The sequence below is a fragment of the Rhinolophus sinicus genome, linkage group LG02, assembly GCF_036562045.2.
Source record: "Rhinolophus sinicus isolate RSC01 linkage group LG02, ASM3656204v1, whole genome shotgun sequence".
Taxonomy (NCBI): Eukaryota; Metazoa; Chordata; class Mammalia; order Chiroptera; family Rhinolophidae; genus Rhinolophus; species Rhinolophus sinicus.
Genome location: NC_133752.1, coordinates 120,890 through 138,667, shown reverse-complemented (window position 1 = coordinate 138,667; position 17,778 = coordinate 120,890). Strand labels below are relative to the sequence as shown.

At 51.8% G+C, this 17,778-nt stretch overlaps 1 protein-coding gene and 1 long non-coding RNA gene across 6 annotated transcripts in view; one reads left to right on the top strand and one right to left on the bottom strand.

The window, feature by feature from the left end:
• The window catches only part of PCGF3 (polycomb group ring finger 3), a 46,877-nt gene extending 37,024 nt beyond the window's left edge, over positions 1-9,853 (bottom strand). For 2 of the 5 annotated variants that reach the window (XR_012492132.1, XR_012492133.1), the window contains exon 1: positions 9,650-9,853. The gene's annotated coding sequence lies outside the window, so the exon portion shown is untranslated. Of the gene's footprint in view, positions 1-2,557; positions 2,622-9,649 lie in introns of all 5 variants that reach the window. The other 3 variants (XM_074319916.1, XM_074319902.1, XM_074319907.1) reach the window with 2 other exon arrangements.
• A 378-nt stretch (positions 9,854-10,231) lies between these two features.
• On the top strand, positions 10,232-11,304 carry LOC141568213 (uncharacterized). Its single transcript, XR_012491261.1, has 2 exons — positions 10,232-10,525; positions 10,889-11,304. It is a non-coding gene; the product is annotated as an uncharacterized LOC141568213 (long non-coding RNA).
• The last annotated feature ends 6,474 nt before the right edge of the window (positions 11,305-17,778 follow it).

The following is a 17,778-nucleotide window of genomic DNA, read 5'->3' as shown; positions in this document are numbered from 1 at the left end:
GCAGGCTGGACCCTGCTAAGTGCATTGCCCAGTGACCCCCCCCCCCGACCCCAGAGGAAAGCAAGCCCACACCTAGAGGTCGTGCTTTCTTTTGTTAACTATGTCTTACAAGAATCTTAACTATTTTTGAATTAGTTTCACAAAGTTGCATTTCCTTATAAAATGTTTCATCAAATTTGTTGGCACAGAATTGTTCGCAGTATTGGGTAACTTTTATTAAACAGGTTAACTGAGGACATATGACAAATAAGTGCACACCTTTTACGAGGACCACATGGTAAGCTATGGCATTCTCCTGGCAAACCGCCACCACAATCGAAATGAGGCCCCCAGGGCCCCGTCTGCCGCAGCCAGCAGGGAGCAGCCCATTGGGGACAGCGTGTAGATGGGGTGCCACGCACGGCTCCTGTCACCTGCGCAGGTGGGAGATTCGCCCACGTTGTCGCATGTGGGGACAGCTCATTCTTTTTACTCTGAGCAGCGTCCACTGTGACTGTGCTGCCCCCCCAGCAGATGGACATCGAGTTGTCTCCTTTGGGGCTTTATGAAAACCGGCCACGTCTCTGTGTGGACAACACGCACAGGTTGGTTGTACATGTGGTTGTACAACTTTTTAAGAAACCGCCAACCTGCTCCCGACCCCGGGCTGCAACCAGTCGCACTGGCCCCCAGATCATCCTTCCCTCCCTCCTTCCTCCCACATCACCCTTGCTGCAAGCCGGTCCCCTCGCCCCATAAGGCCACACGCTCCATCCTGTTCACCAGTGGGACCCGGCACACAGCGGGACTCCACAGACACGAGGTGAGCACACGCGACCGGGACGGACGGGCCGCCGGGCTCGGCACGCTGGCCAAGCAGCACGGTCGTCACAACCGCACCGAGACAGCAGACCCATGTCGTGCGTGTTCCTGGCCGGGACACTGAAATCAGGTCAACACGACAAGAGAAAAAGAAACTTTAGGTTTATTCCTATATGGCTACATGTCACCATGGAAGCTTTTAAAATCAACAGCGATAACACACTATAAAAATAGTTTGAATTTAGATTCTCAAAAGGGTTCACGACTCTCAGGACAGCGAGACTCATGCGCCACGGCCCCTACTTTGGCTGCACCCAGGTCTGCCTGTTCTCGGCCACGCGACGCGACGCGGAGGGAGCTGAGGGTGGCCGCCCCGCGGGGACGCGCCGACCTCTCCTCCGCCACCGCCAGGCGCTCCGCGGGGCACAGTGACGCCGACAGGGCGGCGGCGGAGGCCATCTCTGCGGGCTCACGCGCGTCTTCGCTCCTGGAGGTTCTCGCGGAAAGACGCGTGGCGACTCAGTGCCTGAGACACGGTCACCACGGGGACGGCGGCCACGCCCGTGAGGTCTGCACAACCCGAGCGACGCTGCGGGCCGCGCTCGTGGCCCGGCACACACGCTGCCGCGCGTCACCTTCGCGTTTCGTCCGCACGTCCCTCCCGCTCCGCGCGCCCGGAGCCCGCAAGGTCCCACCCGGATTAAACCCACGCGGGCTCCTTGCTCGCTCGGGACAGCAGCCCGAGCGCACGGTGTCACCCGTCAGGAATCAGGGCGACTGTCCTCACACCTGCCCCGCTCCGAAGGCTCAACGGCCAGTGCTCCAGTGGCCGCGGAGGCTCCGACCGACCCTGTGCGGCGGCCATGGTGGACCCCCCCCCACAGTTCCAGAACATCCCAAGGCCCTGCCGCCTCGTGGCCCTCGCCCCACTGTGCGCTCGGCTGGAGCACCCTCCCTCTGAGTGCCTTTCGTCAAACGACCGACGCCGTAAGAGGCCCCCTTTGTTTCAGGTCACGCGCGCGCGCACTGGGACTATGCGCTCCTCCGTGAGCTCGCAATTTACTTACCTGGTCACTGCCCTCTGCTCACCGACGATGTCAGCAATGGGACTGGCTACTCAGAATTCAACAGGAGGGCTATATGATGAAGTTGAGAAAACCTTCCCAAAGAGTAGAAAAGGATAGGAAATTTGAGGAAAAGGGCACAACATCCAACTAACAGGTGTTAGAACCAGCCACCAGCTGAAAGGCGCTTTCCAACCCCCTTTAACGGTGTCTGAGGCCAGGTAGCAGCACTGCATGCTAACTATAGCCTTCTCTTCACTGGTTTGCAGGCAATACTCCAAAACCTGGAAAAATTATTCGAGCATTTCCCTGGCTGCAGGAATCACCGGACGGCAAAGGCCCCGCTGCTGAGCACAGAGAGAACAGAGAGAACGCCCCCGTCGAACCAGAGTCTCAAAACATCAGGGTATAAGAAAGGACCCTAAAGGCTCCGGGGGAAAAAAGGCCCCCATGTCAGATGGGAATCAGACTTTTCATCAACAAAACTGAGTTCCACAAGTCAAAGAAGCAAGTCTTTCAAATTTCTAAGGAAAAGTGCCTTTTACATAGAAGTCCACATCCAGCCAAACTGTTAACCAAGTATGAATGGAAGCCAGCGCATTTTCAGGCCTCACGAAATGTGCTTACTCGTTCAAAAACTGCCTCCTGAGCACATTTCATGTGGCTGTGTGCTCATGTTATCACAGACTGACCTGCTGCTCAGAGCTCCCGTGACCACTGGTGGCGAGACACAGCAACTCATCAGGAGGGATGAGCCTGTTGAAGAAAGCACATCAGGGAACACAGGAGGATGGGTGGGGGCACGAGGGGGGCACAGGCTCAACACAATCCTTGAGACTTTGGAACATGAGACAGTAACGTCAGGCAATGTAAGGAAAAAGGGAAGGTGAAATTCAGAATTCAGTTGTGTAACAGACAACACTTACACAAGCACACTGGTCTTCAACTCTCAGATTCAACCTCTGGAGAAGCATGAAAAACACACAGTAAAAGGGGCTGTTGAACCCCAGGATTCTACTGCAGGGGGCCAGCTACAGACATATGCCCCTTCGTGAAAAAGGTTGACTCAGGGTGCAACCCAGAACCAGCGGAGTCACCCTGCGCTTGGAACGCGCTGGGTTTCAGAGCTGCACTGGACCTGTGGCTTCCCTCCCATTTCCCCTTTGGTGACAGAATAGTGGCACCTGCTGGCCCCTGCCTGTGCTGCTGTGCTGGGGAGCTGGGCAGGCAACCTGCCTCTCTAGGTTCACAGGTGCCCAGGAGTGGCCCTCACGGAACATATCACCCAGGGGAAGAGAGGCTGGACTCTGGAGCTGATGTGGTTCAGGTGACATTTGGGACTTTGAGCTGATGCTATGGCGGGAAGACACCCTGGGGAACCTCAGAAGGGGGGCATATGTGTTGGGGGGATTTGCCAGAAGGCAGGATTCTGAGATGGCCCCATGATTCTGGGCCCTGGTGCACGCACACCTCCTCCACCCGTGTTCACCTGGTCACTGCTGTAAAGGGGCTTTTGAAGATGTAACTGAGGTCCCAAGACAGAGGACCTTAAAACACGGCGAGTAGCTGGTGGCATGACCAAATCGCACGGTCTTTCAAAGCAGAGTTTTCTCTTGCCGGCGGCAGAAAAGTAGGTCTGAGGGATGAGTCCTGCTGGCCTGGCAGAAGGCATCCTGCTAGGACAACTGCCCACAGCCCAGGGGCAAAGAACCAAGTGCAGTCGCCTGACAGCCGGTCTACTGAAGCCGGTGAGCTCGGAAGAGGACCGGCGTCCCCGACAAGAGCCGCAGCTCGGCGGACACGCCACTTCAGCTTCTGAGGCCTTGAGCAGGGAGGCCAGCCACATTGTCCTGGGCTTCTGACCCCGGAACTGTGACTAATGAGTGGGTGTCCTTTTAAGCCACCAAGTTTGTGGCAATTTGATAGGCAGCAATAGAAAACAAATACAGTAGTATTCAGAAGAATGGCAGTTACAGCAGAAGAAAGAGCAAGTTTCCCGGGCACGGAAAACAGAGTGGCCACTGACTCTGGAAACACTTTCATTAGACAACTAATCTCCCAATTCTAGACGAAAGAGGCAGGTTGATAAACTAGTGGCAGAAGCTGGAGCCCCTTGGTAGGACTGAATTGTGCCTCCCAGAAGTCATGTGTTCAAGCCCTACCCCCATCTCCAAATGTGGGGCCTGTGGGAGGTGATTAGGTGTGGATTCCTGAGGGTGGGGCCCAGGGACAGGATCAGTGCCCTTGTCAGCAGAGACAGCAGACAGCATCCTCCCTCCCGATCACGATCACCCCTCCCCTGTGAGTACACAGGGAGAAGGCTGCCGTCTGCAGGCTAGGAAGCGGGTCCTCCAGGAACCAAACCGACTGACACCTTGATCTTGGACTTCAGCCTCCAAGAGTGTGAGAAACAGATGCCTGCTGTTTAACCCACCCATCTATGCCGTTTGCTGTGGCAGCTGAGCTGCCAGAAACAACCCCCTCCTGCCTTCTGATGTCCACCTTCTTCACCAGGCTGCCTTCAATGAAAGGCCAGGGAGTGTGAGCTACCTCTAGCCGCTCCCATCTCTATGGGAAGAAAGGCAGTTACTTTATTTGACAGCAGAAGTATTTCCATTAACCATTTCAAACACTGTGTACCCACCAAACCTTTCATGAAAGCATCAAAGCTGACTGCAGTGGGTCTCACCCCTGCGTGTGCCTGTGAGAAACCATGAAATGGCCCGCGACACTCCCACGTCAGAAACGGAGCAGAGGACCCAATGGCGTTGCCATCTTGTGAGAAAAAGGGTAACTCTCCAGGCACGACTCCCCTGGGTGCCTGTGCTGGACTCCCGGTCTCTCCTGACCGTCTTTGCTCCCTGGCAGATGCCATCCAGCCCACAGGGCCCTGGAAACAGGGGCTCCAGAGGTGTGACCAGCAGCACTGACCCAAGTAAGACCAAAACCCGACAGCAAAACCCTGGAAGCACTCAACACCTCCTCTAAAGCGCTCTCCCAACCCTGAGCCTGGGCCAGCCTCTCTCTCACTCCCTTCTGTCAGACGACGACACCGGGATGCAGACACAGGTGGACGACACTGTACATGAAGAATCAGAAACGTCCAGACAGGTGGGCTAGAAAAGTCAACGCTATGGGGAAAGTGGGGAACTGGAAATGAAAAGACACTGAGAGTCGTGTCCCCCAGTGCCACGCTAGGAACCCACCTGTGTCTGGTAAAGGAAAAACATTCCTGAGACAACTGGGCAGGTTTGAAAATGGACAGGATATTAACTAATATGTGAAATAAGTACCCACGCTCAGGTGTGACAGTAACACTGCAGTTGTACGGAGACCATCCTGTTCCTATGTCCTGTGTGCTCTGAATTATCTAAGGAATGTGGCAAGTTGTCTGCAGCTACTTCGAGATGATTCAACAATAAACACGTATTGAGAAAAAGAGATGAAGCAAATGAGGTAAAACAAATAATTACTGGACGGGGGTGGGGGTACAGGGTGCTCAGTGTATAATTCTTTGCATTTTTTCTCCACTGTTTCTTTCCCAAACAAAACCTGTGTAAAATAAAATGGAATCACTTGAAATAGAGAGAGGAAAGTCAAGCCCTTCTCTGCTGCTCATGTCCTAGCTGTACTGTGTCTCCTTGTCAGGCAAACGGGGTGACCAGAGCCGTCCTCGGAAGCTCTGAGGACTGAGTTAACAGACACAGTGCCTTCGGAACAGGCCAGTAAAGGCATCACTAAGACCACTTCCCGTTCTTCGTTGCTGAGTACCTACGTGGCCAGGCCCAGCAGAGGGTCAGGAGCTGCAGAGCTAGGGCCCCACAGGACCCACGGGTGAGCGGGGGCTTCCAGCTCTGCAGACAGCTTCCTACTGTTTGCATATTTCTTGCTAAACAGCTGGGATCCGCTGTTAATGTAGCAAAGTCCAACAGATATTGACGTATTTGCAAAAAACTCCAATTAAGCTCCACTCTCTAAATTCACCAAGATATTAGACGTTCTCTTCAAAAGCACAGTCAAGCTCATAATCAGTTGTTAAGAACTAGATTTTCTAGTGAGTGTTAGTTCTCATCAGTGAAGTTTTGCTTAATCCAATGAGCAATCCTGAAAATGCATCTGGACGATGCTCACAGTTTAACCCTCTCCTCACACGTTTAGTGTGTCAGTCCTGTTCCCTGTCCTCTTGTCCTTCATGTAATTCAGTTCTGTAGGGAGAAACTTGACAGATCAGAAAAGATGACAGCCTTGTTATTTTGAAAGGCCTCACTTTTCAAAATTGAATGATAAACTATCACCTTGTAGAACTGGAGAATAATCATTCCATTTTTTTGAAGCATTTTTGCAATAGTAACAGCAAATATCAGGAGGATAGTAAGAAACTGTTCCCAAATCTCAACATATTTCAAACAGTAAAAGAAAATTACATTCTCAACTTCAAATTTGATTCCAACCATTAACCAAAGAAAGCTCCAAGTGAAATAACAAATCCTGCCATTTACTAGATTAAAGAGTAACAGTACAGACCAAAACAAACCTTACTTTATAATCTAAACCGAACAAGCCACATAGGTACTTCCGAGCACTGGCCAGCCCAGAGACAGGGGGCCCCTTGGCTGGGGCTTCTGGGAAGAGTCCTCCAGGGGGGCCTCCCACATGGGCCTGGGGGAGGTGGGGTGCCCATCACAGCCCCATGCTACAGCCCCAGGTCAGGACGCCAGAGAGGTGCGCCATGGCGCCCAGCACTCAGGAGGCCCCGGTCACAGAGGGCCCTGCACACAGGCCCTGGGGGCATCACTACTTACACGGGTCAAAGATCCGAAACGTTTCAGGCCCTCACATCTTAAAGAAACTTCTTACAAAGGTCAGTTTATAATTTCTGGCGCAAAATCACTGGCAGGAACAAAATGACGCTGTACAAACAACTGAAATCGTGGCGCTTGGAGGCACCAAGGAATTCTCCTCACTGATACACACCCTCCGAGGTAACGGGTGGGGGTCTTGTTGGTTTGCTCCTGGTTCATGCGTGAAAGTCTTTCCTGTTTGTAATTTGTCTTCGCTCACATGTAAGCTCCAAGTACCGTAATAGTTTCGGTCACTATGATGACACCGGAGGAACCTACACAACTAGAGACAGATGAATTGTTGCAACCTCGTCTTTCACCCTCTCCTCCATGGCCAATTCTGTTCATTTACCAGCGGGCGCTTCTCAGGTACAGGCCCTCTGTCAGCTAAAGGCGTTCAGACGGCCCCAGGGACACACACTCCATGCCAGTACCAGTGGCTTAGTGCGGGTCCTCCCTCTAAGTGTGGGCTGGGCCTAGTGATTTGGTTCAAACAAACAGAATATGGCAAAAAGGGTGAATGTCACTGCCAAGATTAGGTCACGAAGGCTGGCCGTCTTGCTCACTCTCTCGTCCTGTCGCAGGCCCCTCTGAGCTGCCCCACGTGGAAAGGAACTGACTTCTCATGGGTGAGCCTGGAAGCTGACCCACCAGTGGTACCTTCAGGCCTGCGGACACCCTGGCTGCTGCCTGTGGGACCCTTAGCCAGAGGATGCAGCTAAACCCCTGGCCCACAGAAACTATGAGATAATAACATGTCTTTTCAAAGCACAAAGTTTTGGGGAAAGTTTTGGACAGCATTCTATAAATAATACAACCACCCAGAACTATCACACCTTTAAAAATCCAAAAATGGGAAAATATAGAGCCTACCCAAACTGAACACCCAGTTTTGCAAGTCTTTTCCAAAACTTCACAAAGCAAATTAAGGTTTAAAAAAGTAAAGTGTATGTTTTTAAAAACTCAGAAGTAAGCAAGCACTGAGTAAGAAGTGTGGTTACATTTGGCAAATAAAAGTTTCTAGACTGGACTGCTCAGGGTCTCCACTGGGTTAGGGTTCGGTCTTATGAAATATTAATCTGAAAATCTAAAGTGGCTTTCTCATAAGTCACCAAATGAGGTTGTGGCACAAAATGAAACACCCAAATGACTAGTTCAAGTACCTCTCTGGGGAATCCATATAGCTCAGAATTTTGGATTTATACCTCACCCTATGCCCAACTTCGGGGTATGTTTGCAAGCCTGCCGCAAATTCTAAAAGTATTCCTGCCTCTCATTTATTCGTTCACACCCTCACCCATTCATCCAGTGTGTGTGCTGCTTGCTGACCTCATGCCAGGCAGCCAGTTCTGGGAGCTGAGCTGGGCAAGGTCCCTGCACCCTCTCAGAGGACCAACAGCACCTTCCCGGACACACCTGGAGCCCTGCCCCAGCACACACCACACGCCACTTTGTCATAACCACTTCTGAATTAGAGGAAAACAGGCAAGTTCTAGATGGAAGTTTGGTTGAAAGGTTTCGGAGCACGATGGCCTCATCCCAAGGTCCTTTGGTACTTCCCTGTCCTGAGTCACTCACCTGACGTGTAGCCTCGCTTCCCCAACTTTCCTGCACTGACTCCACCCCTCCTAGAGCCTCCTGGCCACTGAAAACACCCCTTTCTGCGGCTCAGGATGGAGGGTGCATCTATGGGACCTTGAGAATGGGGCTTGTCTGGTGACACCACCAGAGGGAGAGGCCAGCAGGTTCAGATGCTGACCAAGGCAAGGACCACAGCCCTGGAGCAGCCCTCGGAGAACAGGGTAGGGGACAGCTTTCTGGGGCTGGGGAGTGGGCACAGTGCTGGTCTGGAAGCCAGTGTGGACTAGGAGCCCCCTTTGAATCCCGAGCCAGGACGATGGGCCCCAACCCTGCCTCACATCTGCCTGCAGGTCCCAGCCTGGCGGCATCTGCTGAAGGTCAGGAGGTCTGTGGGGCTGGCGTTGGGGCTCAAGATGCCCGTGCTCAGGGGCCTCATGGAAAGGGGCGGTTTGTGCCTGTGGGGCCCAGGTGACCAGGATCCCTGCCGTCCCAGAGCCTTTACAGCAGGGGGTCCAGTTGAGTGCCTGGGGAGATTCAGGACATCTCTGGACCTTGCCCCAGGGACCCAATTCCCTGGGGGCCCAGCTTGGGTCCCAGCACTTTCTGGTCTACTCTTGAGACCTGGTGCCTCTTGGTGACTTGTTCAGGAGCCCCGGCCTCCTCGGAGACCTGTCTCCCCATTCCGGTTCATCTCAGGGTCCGTGCCTCCCTGAAGCCGCTCACTTGTAACAAGCCCTGTCTCATGCCAGTCCCAGGGTCCCAGCCTCCCGGGGAGGGGCTGTCTCAGGGTCCAGTCTTCCCAGTTGACCCAGGGTCCTTGCTCTCCTTGGTGGCCCCTCCCAGTGTCCGAGCCCTCCCTGGTTCCTGCCCGGTCCTGGGGTCTGACCCTCCTCAATGACAGGACTCAGAGTCTGACCAGTCTTGGGGTCCCAGTCCTCCGTGGTGACCTGTACTGGCTTTGGACCCTCCTCTCTGACCCACCCCGGGGTGGGACGCTTCTCAGTGACCTGCCTCACGGTCCGGCGCTTTCTGGTCCCTGCCTGGTGAGTACCGGGGTCAGGGCCTCCCCGGTGGCCAGTCCTAGGGTCCGGTACTCCCTGGTCCCTCCTCGGTGACCCGTCATGGGGTCCGGCCCTCCCTGGTGACCCGTTCCGAGGTCCCGGCCCTCCCCGGTGGCCCGTCCCAGGGTCCCGGCCCTCCTGGGGCCTGCCGAGCGGTGTCGGGGCTCCACGGGCCAGGCCGACGAGGGTCGCAGGGGAAAGGGCCGAGGTTCGGAGCCTCCCGGGCCCGGATACGGGCCGAGGCCGCGGCCTGAGAAGCAGGCGCCGCGGGCCAGGCCGGGCGGGGCACGGACTCACTGACCTGCCGTCTCGGCTGCGGACGAGCGGGGCGCACGCGGGGGTAGCGCTGGGAGGGGGAGGGGGCGCTGCTCCCTCCAGGTCCCCCCCAAGAGCAGGAGAAAAAAACCCGTCCGGAGTTTAAAACAAAGAGGCGGAAATGCCCGAGCGGAGCCGAGCGCCGAGTCGGGGGCGCCGCGCTAGGAGCATGCGCGTTGCGTGACCCGGCTCCCATCCCGCAGCTGGGGCGGGGGCGGGGCCTAGCGGGGGCGGGGACCGGGCGTGGTCAGAAGGCGCAGGCGCGTTCGGCAGGACCCGACCAAGGTACCTGGAAAGAGGGTCCTAGGGGCGGGGCCTGGGGCGGGGCCTGGGGCGGGGACATGGTCAGGGAGTGTGGGTGGGGACAGCAGGGGGCGTGGGGTCCCGGCTCTGAGGAGGGACCCGGCTGGGCGCGTGTGACCCGCAAGGGGTTGGTGGGAATGGCCAAGCTCCAGAGTGGGCATTGTGGAGTCGGGGCCCAGCAGAGGCGGTGCCTGGCGGGGGCGGGGTCTGGCGGAGGCGGAACCTTTTGGGGGCCGGGCCTGGAGGAGGCGGGGCTGGGCGGGCGCTGCGTCAGCCGCCGGGGGCCTGCAGTTTGCAGGCCCCTCGCGCTGAGCCATGCTCCTGGACCAGGGTTTCGTCCGGCGGAGACCGTGTCCTTACATTCCAGTCCTTCCTGGGAACTAGCACCGAGCACCCTCCGTGCACTAGGGAGGGGCCCGTGGACAGACAGGAGCCCTTACTCAGGCTCCCGGACAACTGGCAGCAGGGCTGACCCCCACAACTCGTCTGTGTGTCCACCTTTGCTCAGGCCCCGCCCTGGAGCTGTAAGCAGTGACCGTGACGCCCACGCCCTCATGGGGTACACAATGTGTGTGTGTGTGTGGGGGGCAATTACAGAGGGAAACATAAAAATGGTGTCATGTAGGAAACAAGCTGGGGGTGGGGGAGGCAGTGGTTGTCCAGAGTCAGTCACAGTACTAGGGTGGATGGTAACGGAAGGGGCACAGAGGGAGCCAGCCCTGCAAATATCTGTGACAAAAGAGTGCAATATTGAGATTCTGAAAGCTACAAAACATTGTTGAAAGAAATTAAAGTGGACCTAAGTAAATGGAAAGACATCCATCTTCATGGATTGCAGACAATATTGTTAAAATAATATTCCACAATTTGATCAACAAATTCAACACACTCCATATTAAAACCCAGTTTGGTTTCTCTGCAGAAATTTCCAAGCTGATCCTAAAATGTGTATGGAATTCAAGGGACCCAGAGTAGCTGAGACAATCTTGATAAAGAAGAACGAAGTTGGAGGACTCACATTTTCTGATCTTAGAAGTTACTCCAAAGCTACAGTAATCAAGATAATGTGATGGTGGCATAAGGGCAGACATACAGATCAATGGATTAGAACTGAGAGTCCAAAAATAAACCCTCACATTTATGATCAATTGTTTTTCAAGAAGGGTACTAAGACTATTCAGTGGAGAAAGAAGTCCATTCAACACATGGTGCTGGGAAAACTGAATATTCACATGCAATAGAATGAAATGGGACTCTTACCATAGCACAGAAACTAACTCAAATGTATCAAAGGCCTAAATGTAAGAGTTTAAACTATTAAACACTTCAAAGAAAACATGAGCATAAATTTTTTTGACTATGGATTAGGCAGTGGGTACAAGGTTTCTTTTTGGGTGATGAAATGTTCTAGAATTGATTGTAGTGCTGGTTCACATGTTTGTTAACATACTGAAATTTATTGAATTGTACACATTAGATGGGTGAATTGTGTGATATGAGTATTTGTCATGCCGGGTGTCAGGCAGGGTCTCAGCTCCCACTCCCCACATAAGCATGCAGGACATGGTGAGGCCAAAAAGGAACACCCACGGAGCCATAAATAGGAGAGTCATACCACTATACTCTCGCTGGCGGCTGGGTTGGAGACACAGGGAGCAGGAGCCACACTATCCGCAACCTGCCGTCCACTTCTCTCTGCTAACCAACCTCACTTGCTAGCTGCAATCTGCTCTTGCTAGCTCAGCCACCATCTCTTTGCTAGCCCCCATTTTCTGCTAGCGTAGCCATGGCAGTTATATTAGTGGCCAATGGCTCACTGGTTACAGCTGATGGCCATCCAATCACAGTTGATGGCCATTTACTAACTGAGCCAGCACCTTTCCATGTGAGGCCGAGAGCCTGGAAACTGCACTCCTGGCTCTGTCCCCACACTCCACCCCTACAGGGTCTCACCTGACAATCTACAAGACAAGCGTCTTCCGCGAGGGGCCCTGTGTGAGAAGCCTGGAGTTGAATGCAATATCCTTTCGCAGCCAGGCTTTCTGGGCACAGCCAGGGTTTCTCAGGGCACCACCAGTCCTTCAGGGCACAGCCAGACTTCCTGGGCTTCTTAGGGTACCACCAGTCTCCCTGGGCACAGCCAGGGCCTCTCAGGGCACCGCCACTGTCTCTGGGTACAGCCCGATTGCCTGGACACAGCCAGGGCCTCTCAGGTATGGCCAGTTTTTCTGGGCACAGCCAGACTTTCTGGGCACAGCGAGGGTTCTCACATATTCTCAACAGTGGCCGTTTGAGACACAAAAGCAAACATCCGCCAGTTCCACTACATGGTGGTACGTTCCCAAGCAAACAGTCAAGCGGGTGTCCATCCCATCAAATTAGGGGTGGAGCCCATTCCCCACAGTCCATAGTTATTTGCCAGGGCTGTGCATTAGCCTCACCATGTGTGCCCTCTCCACAGGGCGAGGGCTCCAAGTCCTCCCCAACCTGGGGATGAGGGCCTCAGCAAGCACTTCCCAGCCCACAGGGCCGCAACGACCTTCGCTTTCTCTGGCCTAGGCTGGACAGGGAACCATTCACGTCTTCCCATCCCTCCACAGGGGTCCAGCTCTCCGGCAGCTGCCCCTCCTGGTCTTCCTGAGACTGAGTGTTCATCCGCACAAACTGCTCCACCGCCCTTCGGGGAGATTTGGCCAGCACTGTACCCTGCTCGCTGGGCCATGTGTCATGCAGGGTGTCATGCAGGGTCTCTGGTCCCGCTCCCCGCACTAGAACGCAGGACATGGTGAGGCCAAAAAGGAACACCCACGGAGCCATAGATAGAGGAGTCATACCACTATACTCCGCGCCTCTCTGCAATCCGCGCTTGCAGGCTCAGCCACCATCTTCTTGCTAGCCCCCATTTTCTGCTAGTATAGCCACAGCAGTTATATTAGTGGCCAATGGCTCACTGGTTACAGTTGACGGCCAACTAGCCACAGCTGATGGCCATCCAATCACAGTTAATGGCCATTTACTACCTGAGCCAGCACCTTTCCACGTGAGGCCGAGAGCCTGGAAACTGCTCTCCTGGCTCTGTCCCCACAGTATTATATCTCAATGAAGCTGTTAATTAAAAAAGAGAATTACAAAGAAACTACTAAGTAGATAAGAAAACAAAACCCTTACATATGTTGCCTATAAGAGACTCACTTCCGATTGAAAGACACAGATGGAAAATAATTTAGAATTGATCAATTAATCAATTTAGAATTGATAAGAAGTAAAAGTGCTGTGTTCATCCCGATGGGAAAACATAAAAATAGTTAACTAACTTACATCATAAATACACACACAGGTATACATAAATATCTTATGCTATACAGACAACAGTTAGGTACTTATCTCAAAAACACAACAATGAAAAACTTAGATAGCCTCTCCCACCAAACATACTAAAAAAATGAGCTGTCTATTTCATACCATATACAAAATATTAGATATTCAACTTACAGCACATACACAAATGGAAACACATCACTCTATACACAAAAAAAGACACCCATTTCCAATACATAACAAAAATTTGGTACCTGTCTCATACCCTACACAAAATTTCATGCCACACAATAGACAAAAAAATGAGATATTAATTTCAATCATATAGAGAAAAAAGTTAGACACCCTCACACTTTACATAAATAGACACATCTCACACACACACATCACACACACCACACACACATCACGCACACATCACACACATCACACACACATCACACACACATCACACATCACATCACACACACACACACATCACACACACATCACACTCACACACACATCACACACACATCACACACACATCACACACACATCTCACACACACATTACACAAACATCACATACACACACATATACACACACATCTCACACACACACATACATCACACACACACATCACACACATCACACACACATCACACACACATCACACACACATCTCACACACACATCACACACACATCACATACACACACATCATACACACACATGTCACACACACATACATCACACACACACACCACACACATCACACACACATCACACACACATCACACACACATCACACACACATCTCACACACACACATACATCACACACACATCACACACACATCTCACACACACATCACATACACACACATCACACACACATCTCAGACACACATCATACATCACACACACATCACACATCACACACACACATCATACATCACACACACGTCACACACACACTCACACACACACTTTCTACCTCAGGACATCATGCTAAAATATTCATCATGCCATATTCACACACAAAAAGTTAGATACCCATCTCGAAATATTTTTAAAAACTAGATCCCATTGGGAAGCAGTGCCCCATGGACACATCATGTCTCTGATTCTGTGCATCCAGGTCCTCAGAGCAGTGTTTACAGCCACATTTAGAATGTTTATTTCAAAGCCATTCCAGGATAGACAGGAAAAAGACCCACCCTTTCCTGTGCCTAGAAAAGATGCTTACATTCCAGAGTAAAGAGAAGGTTTCTCTCTGAAGGCAGGTGCTTATCTTAGACAAGCACTCTGTCTAAGATAAGAAAGAGTTCCCTAATGTGAGGTCCTTTTTCTGCACAAGGTGCCACCTGGATGCCCCCGGACACTGGAGCTGCAGGGAGCTGTACCTGACAGTGACACACACTCTTCGCCTCTGGCCCACCCCTCGTGCACCCTGCATTTGCACACATAGAGACGTGGTAGGCTACCTCGCTAGCTTGTAAGGAGAGTGAAATCTCAGACCCTTCACAGTTCCTGACTTAACACACACAAAGTAGACATCCTTCACACACTACACACCAAAGAATTAGATGTCCATTCTTTCCCGTTCAGACAAAAAAATTAGATAACCATTTCACCCACACATACACAAGAGACAGAGACCCATCTCCCACCACACATACCACCAGCAGTGTAGGCCTACATGGCACACCCTAAACACACACCATGCCCGTCGTGCACCAGACGCAGACGCAAAGTAGGTGAACATCAGGACACACACCAAACTAGCTGCCCACCCCTCCCCTGTCCCTCCCTCTCGCTCACAGACATACACACTAGATGTTCCCTCACCCCATGCCTCTCTCTCTCTCTCTCTCTCTCTCTCTCTCTCTCTCTCTCTCTGTCTCTCACACACACACACACACACACACACAATGAAACGAGAAAACCAGCTCTTTTCACTTCTTTAACAGGCTGACTAGGTCTGAGCAAAGGAGATAAGATGGGACCACAGAGTCCTTGGGAGGGGCCAACAAGCTGGGCCCCAGATACTTGCTGCCACAACTTTGGGCTGTATGTGAGCACAATGTGCTGGCCTTCCCCAGACTATGATGGAGGGAGACATAGCAGGTGGGGTGGAGGACCCCAAGGGCCCCCTCTGCTGGGGGCCAACTGCAGCCAGGCCAGTGAGCAGAGCGGGGCTTCAGGGAAGGGGGCTTATGTCCCAGTGCAAATGCGTCAGCTGCCTTCAGTGGCCGATCCCGATTGCCTGCCATGAGAACAAAGAGGGGGTCACACTGTCCTTTCGGAGGACCCTGGGAGTCCAGACTGTGATGCGCCCACTCAGGCCCCTGCCTCAGGCAGTGGCAGGGTCTGTGGGCTTTCGGCAGCCCCAACCCCCGAGGGGAGCACCACTGGCAGAAGATGCCAGGAGGGCAGGTGTGCTTCTGGAGCCAGGCCCAAAAGGCTCTGGACCAGGATGTGCATGGGGGGGGCACCCGTGGAGAACCTGCTGGGCAGGCCGGTGGGGAGTGCCTGGAGGAGCAGGAGGCAGCAAGGTCACCTGCCCCACAGGCTTCTATCCTCAGCCACAACCATGTTTTGGCTGCAGGCATCTGGGTGTGGACAGACCAGGCTCTTTCCTCACACAGCAGACACTCCCTGAGAGGAGCTGATAAAAGCCAAGTAAAAATGTACAGCATGGGGCTGTGACCACCTCACCATGTAAGGTGAGGTTTCTTCCCAACATCGTCCTCAGCAGAGCCTGTGCTCCAATCTTGCAAAGTGACTGCTCTCAGCTGCTTAATTTTGAGGAAGATACTGTTTAGGGAAAGACACATGAGCCTGAAAAAGCTGCAACTAATGCTCCTTTGGGATTCCGACAGGAGTCTATATTTGGTTAGGTGAAAAGGAGATAAACTGAAATACAGATTTACTCATGATTGTGTGTGTTGAATGACATTTTAAATTATCCAAAAGATAATTTTGGAAAGCGAGACGTATTAGTAGGTGGCGTTTGTGTGATCGCTAAAAGATACCTTCATGACGTTTGGTCCCGGAGGTGTGCAGATGGATTCTGGGCTCCACCTGACACTTCTGGGGATGGTCTTACACTTGGATTGAAAACTGAAACAGCTTGGATGCTTGTGTTGAAGATACTCATCCAGAATTTACATAAAACTGTTCCATTAAAAATGTGACAGTGGAAAAATCTTTGTTTCTGAATGACTGTCCTTTCCACAGTATGTGAGTTTTAAAAATTAAACTCCTTAGTTTGAGATAATTACAGATTCAGATGCAGTTGTTTCCTTGTGCAGTTTCCCCCAATGATACCATCTAGCAAAACACACATGTGCACTGTCATAGCCATGACACTCACGTTGCTACAGCCCGCGACCTCCTTCAGAGTTCTTGCTTCACTAGCACTCACGTGTGTGTTTACTTAGTGTCACAGGATTGGGTCACGTGCACAGCTGTGTAGCCACTACCACTGGCAAGTACAGAACATGTCTGTCACCACAAGGACCCTTCTGTTGTCCTTATATAACCACCTCCCTCCCACTGTCCCAATCCCCAAACCATTTGTCTGTTCTCCACTTGTAAAATTTTATCTTTAAAAACATGTCATACAAACGGAGGCATACAGTTTGCAACCTTTTGAGCTTGGCTTTTCTCCCCACTGGGCATAGGTATCCTGAGATTTGCCGGGGTGGCTGCGTGTATGACAGCCCCTTTACCCAGCACCCCTCCGTTGTGTGGAGGCACTTGCTTGACCATCCCCCACGGAAAGAACTGGGCAGTTTTCAGTTTGGGGCTACTATGGATGTTAGTGCACAGATTTCTGTGTGATCATAAGTTTTCATTTTTCTGGGATAAATGTCCAGGAGTGCAATTACTGGGTCATGTAATAACTGCATGCTAGTTCTGTAAGAAATTTCCAACCTGTTTTCCATAGTGGCTGTAACATTTCACAATCTTATCAGCAATGTGGGAGTGACTGAGTTACCCACAGCCTCGCCAGCATTGAATGTCATTGTTTTTCTTTGTTTGTTTTTAAGCCATACTGAAAGGCATGTATTGATACCTGATTGTGGTTTTAATTTGCATTTTCCTAATGGCTAGTGATGTTAGCCGTCTGCATTATTTGCCATCTGTATATCCTCTTCAGTGAAGTGTCTCTTCATGTCTTTTGCCCATTTTCTAAGTGGACTTTTTTGTTGTTGTTGTGTTACTGTTGAGTCTTCAGGACTATTTATATATTCTAGATACCGGTCCTTTGTTGGTTTGTAAATATTTTCTCTCAGTCTATGCCTACAAGAACCTTTGGTTAGGAATTGTATTAGACCTGTAGATCTGGTGAGAACTGTCATCTTGACTGCATTGAATCTTCTAATCCATGAACATGGTATGTCTCTCCATTTTTCAGGTTTTCGTTGTGTAATTTTTAGCATAAAAGTTCTGTGTACATTTTGTTAACTTTATTCCCAAGTACTTAATTTTCTCTGAAGAAGCT